We start from the raw sequence: 9,328 nt of genomic DNA on the forward strand, positions 1-9,328 counted from the left end.
TTTCAGACTCTGCAGGCCTGCTGGGAGGAAGTATATTACAATAAACAGGTAAGATTCATCCCACAAAAACAGTAACCACAGAAAAAAAGAGAGAGATTTAATCCCAAAACAAGAGTTTTATTTCAAGATAATTTAGAGAAGATGGTCATAAGATCACTTGCAAATTGCGAGAAGCCCTTCTGAAAGCACATTATATGGTCTTTAGTTGCACGGTCTCACACCTTACCTCATCTTGCAGAAGAAGCTCATGGTCCACTATCTGCTGCTCCAGAGTCGAGGCCAGGTCTCGCCCCATGTCACCATGGAGCACATGAGCGACTGGCTGGTGTCTCAGGGCAAAAAATCCCTTAGGGAGAGGTGAGTACCACGTCAGCTCTCACCTTCACTGCCATTCTCTGTCACCAGCAGCACTCCAGGAGGTGTGGGTAAAATAAACAACAAAAAATAGGAAGCCAGGAAAGTTGAAATGCTTTGTGTTTTATTTGAAGGGTGTGGAAGGAAACCCTGGAGGAGGGGAACGAACTCGCTCGGCTGGTAAGAGAATGAGAGTTAGAGACTTAGACTATCAGTCAGTGAGCTCTTTTCTAGCCTTTCAACAACTAGTTAGTACAGCAGAATATATCTGTTGTGAAATTACACTAATGGGACTTCCTGTTTCCTACGGCAGACCTGGGAAGTAAACACCTGCCTAAAAATGATTGACATGGAGCACGAGGCTGTCTGCAAGCTCCACCGCTCTATGCACCCCAACTCTCCAGCTGGCGCTGACATGTGAGTTCCATGTACTGCCCTGCATACAGCTTGCTCCATTCATCTACACATCTGGAGCTATGCAGAAAGAAACTAGGGCAGTGTTCTCTGTGTGAACATTGCACATCGTTTAGCTTTCTCTGCTGCTTTTTGTTGATTTCAGCGACCCTACGGTCCACAGCATCGTGGAGAGAGCTGTGAGGAGCATTCTGGACAAGCTGTCCAATAAGCCCTGTAGCAACCTGCTCAGCCCATCCCAGGTGGTGGTGGAGCTGGTGCCCAGGATCCTCCTGGCCCTGTGGCTTCAGCCAGAGGAAGGCCATTCAGATCACCCCATCCTCCTAAGCGGGATGGCTGTGAGTATGGTGGTGGCCGTAGAGGAGAAGCTCTCCAGCATGTTGAAGGCCTCTTCTCCTCACACCCCTTTCTCCCGTGCTGCTGCTTTTGACTCTGTGAGGTCGATCCTCGGGAGAATCAGCCAGTCCTTCTCCCTGGATGACCTCACAACCCCTTTTTTTATGAGCTCTGTCTGTGCCTTTGTGGCGGACGAGGTGAAGAGCTACTTCCAGCCTACTGCAGACACCCTGCCAGTCCCCCCTGTCCTAGTGGTGGCCGTCTCCGCCACACTACCAGCTGACATCCAAGCAGGTGAGTAGCACTCATAGAGAGCACTCTGACAGATGCCTTTTGTCATGACATCCTGGTGCCTTGTAGTAGTAAAGCCAATCAGGATTTTAATTGTCACCCCAAACACAGATGCAGACCTGGCTTCTTCGCACCTGGAGGTTGTGGACATCACCCCTAACAAAGAGGTTCACCTGGCTTCTTCCCACCTGGAGCTTGTGGACATCACCCCTAACACAGAGTTAGACCCGGCTTCTTCCTATCAGAAGGTTGTGGAAACCACCCCTAACACAGAGGCAGACCGGGCTTCTTCCCACCTGGAGGTTGTGGACATCCCCCCTAACACAGAGGCAGACCCGGCTTCTTCCCACCTGGAGCTTATGGACATCCCCCCTAACACAGAGGCAGACCGGGCTTCTTCTCACCTGGAGGTTGTGGACATCACCCTTTACACAGAGGCAGACCTGGCTTCTTCCCACCTGGAGGTTGTTTACAAAACCAGTAGCACAGAGGCAGACCCGGTATCTTACCACCTGGAGGTTGAGGACATCACTCCTAACACAGAGGCAGACCTGGCTTCTTTCCACCTGGAGGTTGCGGATATCACCCCTAACACAGAGGCAGACCTGGCTTCTTCCCACCTGGAGGTTGTTTACAAAACCCGTAGCACAGAGTCAGACCCGGTATCTTACCACCTGGAGGTTGAGGACATCACTCCTAACACAGAGGCAGACCTGGCTTCTTTCCACCTAGTTGTTGTGGACATCACTTTTGACACAGAGGCAGACCCGGCTTATTCCCAGCTGGATGTTGTGGAAGTCACCCCTAATATAGAGGTAGAACCTGTCTCTTCCCACTTGGAAGTTGTGGACATCACACCTTACACAGAGGCAGACCCGGCTTCTACCCACCTGAAGGTTGTGGACATCACCCCTAACACAAATGCATACCCGGCTTCTTCACTCTTGGAGTTTGTGGACGTCACACTTGAAGAAAAGCCTCTCATGGTGGCCGTCTCCGCCACTCTGCCATCTGCCATCCAAGCAGGTGAGTAAGACTTATAGAAAGCACTCTGACAGGTGCCATTTGTCATGATAACATGTAAAGTGTTGGTCCCATGTTTCATGAGCTGAAATAAAAGATCCCATTCAACTGGCCAGTGTTTAGAACCTACGGTTTGCATTTATTTACGTTCTGTCCCGCTTTTGTCCTTTTCCAGAGGATGTTGCTGTGGTCACCCCGGACGTCACCCCACACGTCACCAAGGATGTGACCCTGGATGTTCCATGCAGGGCGAGGAAAGGGGCAGTCCGGCGTTTTTTTTGCAGGCTTTGGAGGGCAGTGTGCTGCTGCGCTTGTGTAGCCGGCGCGGTCTGCTCGTTGCCGACTACTGCGTTGTGTTCCGGTGCACTGAAGACAACACACTGGCGTACTTGAAGGCACTTTATTGTGTACAACTCTCTCAATCTGTTCAACATCAAAGAGAGAAAATGTTCAACACTCTACCCTCGACCAGAATCCGCCTCTCCCAGCCGAATACAATGCAGACTCAGTATAATCACATTCAAAAATACAAGGAATAAAATACAACATCATTGGAAAATAAACATTGCATCTGGTGTATATCTTATGTATGTGTCATATTCATGTTATCTCTGCCAAAAACTCTGAGCTTTTAGCCTTTATATTAATACTGTGCAACATGACATAAACCATCTTTCAAACAGGTAATACATACAGTAATATGCACGAAGCAACATGTAATCCTTCACATTTGAGCTTTTCAGTGCCATTAAACACTAATCAATACATGAAAACATTTTAAATGAACACATTTTTAACCTGATATAGGGAATACATACCTGTTCAACATCAAAGAGAGAAAATGTTCAACACTCTACCCTCGACCAGAATCCGCCTAACATAAAAAGAACAACGTGAGCTTCGTCACAAGAGGATAGAATGATGATTGCTAACTTACAGCTAAACAGAACACGAGGTTAGCTAAGTTAGCAATTTCTCAACTCTCAAAAATGGCTATATTCACGACACAGCTTGATTAAATGTACGTACACTCATCATATAATATACATACAAGTTACTATGTGCACTGAAACGTTTTAGTTTTAACAGGTATATCAAGTTTATGTCACGCCGAAGTGAACACGTACCTCTCCCAGCCGAATACAATGCAGACTGAGAAAAGCACAACATCCCTCCGCATATAACCAACTCTAGAGGGCGCACTTACACAACTAACTCTCCCAATATCTGTAGACTACACGAAATGCTGAACAATACAATATTTTGGTGAAATCAACTCACAAAATAAAATAAAAATAGAAAATGAACGGTTGCAAAAATCTGTAATTCTTTGACCTGTTACATTCACCCCTCTTTAATTTCACCAAAATCCTTCACACTTCGAGGGTGGAAAATAACCAAAAACATATAGAATAAAACTCTTGTCCACTTGGTCCAAGATAGCCCTGGGACTCCATTTCCCATATACAGCGTATAAAGCTACTTACAAAGTAAGTTAAAAGAAAACAGCAGTTGATCAGGCTACTGCCCCTTCTAGTGAATATGATGCCTTATACATCATATGAAATCTTGGAACACTTTCCCTCCATTATGAACATCTCATGACTCAGGTCATACTACTGGTAATAAAGAAAAATATCTTAATCTCAAAAATGTATCTAAAATAAAGAACGGAAAGACAGTGACCTTCTGACTCCTGTAACAAAACCCTTGGTGAGTGGTTTTTGCACCATGTTCTCTATCAAGCGATCGACTGCCTTAACAACCCTGCCAGTACGTGTTCTGACAACCTGACTTTCAAACCCTTGTACTTGGGAGGGTATCTGACTATCAATCAGTGTAACAGGTGAATTGACGTCCGAAGACCCTGTCTCATCTAAGTCAGGAACATCAATTGGGGCAACAGAGTCAGTGTCAGTCATGTGCAAATCAGGGGGTCACTGGAATCCGACAAGTCTCTCACAGGTGAGTATTCATTTTCCCCTTGGCCTCTGACCTCTTTAGACTGGGCTCTCGTGGGTGTCAGTTGAACAGACTTCCTGGACAGAGAGTGGGGCATCTCATTCTCCATCTCAGACTCATCAGCTTCTCCAATAGACTCAGAGTCAGAGGATGCGTTTAACCACGAACATGTACGGTCCTCAGAAGCATCTACTGCTAGGCCACTCAAAGCATCAACAGAAGGAGGCTGAAACTCACTGGCCACATCCGAGGCAGCTCCATTCGTCTCTTCATCGCTTAGTTCTGGCATGGGCAAGAAGCTCACGTCCAACATCAAATTCCGATGAACAACTTTTGTTTTCCCACTTTCGTCTCTGACTTTGTAAACGTGAGTCTGAGGGTTCCGGTCTATGATGGTATACATAGTGGCTTCCCACTTATCCGCTAACTTCCTCTTCCCTCTCTCTGCTTTATTAGCTAACAAAACTCGGTCGCCAACGTTCAAGTGGGTTCCACGAACTCTCTTGTTGTAGCCATCAGCTTGATGTTGCTGTCCTTTCCTCGCATGCTGCTGAGCTATGTCGGCAGCCACATGGAGGTTCGCCATCAGTTTCTCTGCATAGGTCTTATAATTCACCACGACTGGATCCCTCAAGACTTGTTTGAAGACCATGTCTACTGGGAGTCTGGGGACTCGACCATACATCAAATAGAATGGAGGATATCCAGTTGTTTCATGAGTGGTGGCATTATACGCAAAAGTCAAAGTCTGTATCTGTTGGGCCCAGTGTTGCTTAGCTGTCAGGGGTAGGGCACGCAACATACTGCCAAGTGTCCTATTGAACCTTTCGGTTTGCCCATTTCCCATGGGATGATATGCTGTTGTGTGTGTTTTCTTAATCCCTGTGAGGCTGAGGAGTTCAGCTATGAGTTTGCTTTCAAAATTGGCCCCTTGATCAGAATGTATTCGCTCTGGGAAACCGTAGATGCAGAATACGTTATCCCATAACTTCTTTGCTATTTGCTTTGCAGTTTGGTTTACGCAGGGAAAGGCATGAGCCAATTTTGTAAAGTGGTCTGTTATGACTAACACATCGACAGATCTTTGCTTACAGTCCTCAGCACTCCAAAAATCAATGCACACCAGCTCCATGGGTGCCGAAGTGCGAATGCTCTCCAAGGGAGCTCGGGCAGCTGGTTCAGGGGTCTTTGCAAGGATACAGCGTTGGCAGCATTTCACATATTCCTTGATGTCTCTTCCCATTTGCGGCCAGAAGAAACGCTGTCGGGCGAGGTGTGCTGTTCTAGCCTGCCCTTGATGCCCAGCGAAATCATGCACACATGCGAGAGCTTTGGCCTTCAAGCTAGCAGGCAGCACAAACTGATACCTCTTCTCTCTGCTTAATGGGTCTTTGGTTACCCTATATAGGACTCCGTCCTGGACTTTTAGATGATGCCACTGCTTGCACAGTGTCTGGGTCGTAAGAGCTAACCTCCTCCTCCCTCGCCTAGGTGGTGGCTCACCCCTCTGAATGAGTGGCAGGACTTCCCTGATAACTGGATCTATTTCCTGGCTGTGCCTCAGCTCGCCGATGGAGAGGGCTGGAAGTGTGTCTTGTTCTGAGGGCACCGCCTGGGGAAGAACATTGAGAAACTGTGTTGCTCTTATCTCTGCTCCCCTTTCCCACTCTACATGAGCTTCACAAGCAGATTTCACATGAGAGGGTTCTTGACTGCCAGCCAGCCTGTCTTGAGTGGGGTCCATAGTTACACAGCACCCTGCATCAAGTGCCTGGAGACACTGGGTCTTACTCCGGAAGAGATCTTGGACTTTCTCCTCTTTGGTTCCCTCCGCCTCGGCCAAAAGACTTCCATAGGGCTCACTGATCAACCTTTGGCTCACTGATTTAGCAAACGGATCTCTACTCAGGGCATCTGCCACAATGTTCTTTACCCCAGGAATGTGTTTGATACTGAAGGTGTAGGGGGAAAGCTTTGCCACCCACCTCTGTTCGCAAGCGTCAAGTTTTGGTTTGGTCATTATATAGGTCAAAGGATTATTGTCGGTCCACACTGTAAAAGTGTGGCCTTTCAACCAGTGGCTGAATTTTTTCACAAACACTCCATTTGAGCGCCAAGAACTCCAGTCGGTGAGCAGGATACCTCTTTTGTGAGCCAGTGAGGGTCTTGCTGGCAAAGGCGATCGGGCGTGCCTTCGTTTCTCCTTCTGGTATCTGGGACAGAACTGCCCCAAGGCCATCAAGAGACGCATCAATGGACAAAACCAAGGGCTTAGAAAAGTCTGGATGGCTAAGGACCACACAATTCAGGAGCTTCTCCTTAAGGCCGGCGAAAGCGGAATCGCAGTCAAGGGTCCAATCCGCAGGTTTGAGCTTTCTGTAGACTCCCGCATTCTGACTGTACTTCCCGGCCTTTCCTCTCCGTTTCTGGCCAGCTGTGAGAGCAAACAGGGGTTTTGCGATGGAGGAGCAATTTGGTATGTAGTGTTGGTAATAAAATACCATCCCCAGGAACGACTTCACTCTGCGAACTGAAGGAGTGCAGCCATCATCTTCCATCAAGTCCCTCTTTGACATTTTGGTGATGACCTCGACCTTCTCTGGGTCAACAGCAACACCGTCACTGTCAACGATGTGTCCGAGAAACTTCACAGATCTCCGCAACAGATGGCATTTTTTTGGACTCAACTTTAGATTGTGCTCCCGTAGCCTCTGGAAAACAACCTCTAATCTGCTGAGGGCCTGCTGTTCGTTGGGGGCAAATATCAAGAGATCATCTAGGTAGCACAAGAGACTGCTGAAGTTAAGATCGCCAAAGATACTCATCATCATCCTCATGAAGGACGCTGGACTGTTGCAAAGCCCCTGTGGCATTCTGTTATACTCGTGCAGGCCTAATGGTGTTGTGAAGGCGGTATACTTTTGTCCTCCTCATGCATGGGCAAGTTATAAAATCCAGACGTGAGGTCCATGGTGCTGAAGACAGCATTACCGCCAAGGGCAGCCAAGCAGTCCGATTGATGGGGCAAAGGATGAGCATCCTTGATAGTTCTTGCATTCAGCCATCGAAAGTCTGTGCATATCCGGAGGTCGCCATTTTTCTTCCAAACCATCACGAGTGGAGAAGCATATTCACTCATTGATTTCCGTATGATTTCCTGTTCCTCCATCTCGGTGAGAACTTGGCGCAGCTTTTGATAGTGGGCTGGCGGCACTCTGCGATATGGAAGACGGAAGGGACGGTCGTCAGTGAGGCGGATCCTATGGGCAAAGCCCTTGGCTTCTCCACAGTCAAGATTATGCTTTGAAAATATATCCTGATATTTCTCCAGCAATGTCACAAGTTGGAGCTTGGTGGAGGGGCTCGCTTCACAATGATCAATGTCGACATTTCCTAGACCAGACTTCTGCAGTCTGTCTTTCAGGTCACCGTTGTTGTCCTGTTTCACATGAGTCACTCCAACAGAGCCAGCATCACTCTGACAGGAACCCTGGAACAGTGTGAGATCTTCAGCTGCAACACAAGTAGAGACGTCCGCAAGCTTGCTGTTCCTTTTCAGTGTGAGTGGTTTGTCTGAGATATTAGTGACTTTCATGGGAGTCCAGCCATCTCCCCATAGCGGTGTTACCACTCTCCCCACCATAATGCCCCGAGGCACACACCTGGAGGTTGTAGGCTCCACCATAACTGTACTCCCAGGTGACTTGGGTATATTACTTGGCAGTCTTCCCCACAGCAGGTACTCTTGTTTGGGAAGGAGAGTCACCGCCTGAGTTAGCTTCACTGTCCCTACTTTTCCTGGGACATCTTCACCCCTCCATCTTGTGAGACTGGTCATCATTTCTAGAAACTGTTCGCCATCTGGAGACCCTTTTGTGTTGCTCGAGATAAGTGTCCAATAACTGTTCTCGTTTTTCAGCTGATGCAGTACATGTTTCAACATGTTGGTGCCTACTATTATGTCGTCTTTCTGACCAGTGATCACCAGAACTGGGACCATGCACTTTACCCCATACAGACTTAGTTCCATGTCATACATGCACTTGGGGCGCACTTGTACTCCTCCACAGCCAACAAGGATGATATGCTGTGAGAGTTCTTGATGTGGGGTCAAGACGCTATCCGATAGTAGTCTCTGCTCTGCCTCTTCACTTATCGTGCAGGCCATTGAGCCTGTATCGAGGAGCCCTTGCAACTGAGCACAGCCATTAACTGTCACCGGTGCGTGAAATAACTCACTGAACGTCTCAACTCTGTGAATATTCTGAACAATTACCGTGCAATTATCAGACATTGCTTTACAGACATTGACATACATTTCCTTCAATTCTTCACTTTTTTCAAGGGTTGAATCTTCAACGCTCACACATCCCCTTTCCGTATGTGAGCTATCTAGTTTAAACTGGCTCCAACTTGCTCAGAGTTAGGTGGTGTGTGCGCTAACTGTGGCTGAGCGTTAATTCTTGGCCGGCGCTGTTGGCATTCTCTCTTCCAGTGGCCGGGCTTGTAACAGCCCATACAGAGGTTCGCCTGTCTACAGTGTGCAGTAGTTGAATGTTCGGCAGACTGACAGACTTTACATCTACTCTGAACAATGGCTGCTGGCCCCCTGCTTGGTGGCACGACTGCTGTTGTGTGTGCCGTCTGCTCTAGCACACGGTCCAGCAAGCCAATGAGAGACTGCATGCAGATGCTCTCTGTCTGAGGAGAGGATGGAAGCCCCATTGCCTTTGGGTAACCAGTAAGGTCTGTTGGGTTTTCAGCAGCGACTGTCTCTGTGGTTAATGCCTGAGCATGTGCACCAATGTTCTTTGGCCGATAAGATTTGGCTTGACACATTGTTCTAGCCTCTCTCTGATGTTCAACGAGGTGTTCATGAATCTCATTTGCTGTCCACTTTTCAGCTGTTTTGCACTTTAGGACACTTGTAAGAGCGGGGTCGGGACAG

At 47.8% G+C, this 9,328-nt stretch overlaps 1 long non-coding RNA gene across 1 annotated transcript; it reads left to right on the forward strand.

Annotated features, from left to right (window-relative positions):
* The first annotated feature begins 514 nt into the window (after window positions 1–514).
* On the forward strand, window positions 515–953 carry LOC123482890. Its single transcript, XR_006658006.1, has 3 exons — window positions 515–534; window positions 668–771; window positions 914–953. It is a non-coding gene; the product is annotated as an uncharacterized LOC123482890 (long non-coding RNA).
* The last annotated feature ends 8,375 nt before the right edge of the window (window positions 954–9,328 follow it).

Source organism: Coregonus clupeaformis, chromosome 40, assembly GCF_020615455.1.
Source record: "Coregonus clupeaformis isolate EN_2021a chromosome 40, ASM2061545v1, whole genome shotgun sequence".
NCBI classification, from domain to species: Eukaryota; Metazoa; Chordata; class Actinopteri; order Salmoniformes; family Salmonidae; genus Coregonus; species Coregonus clupeaformis.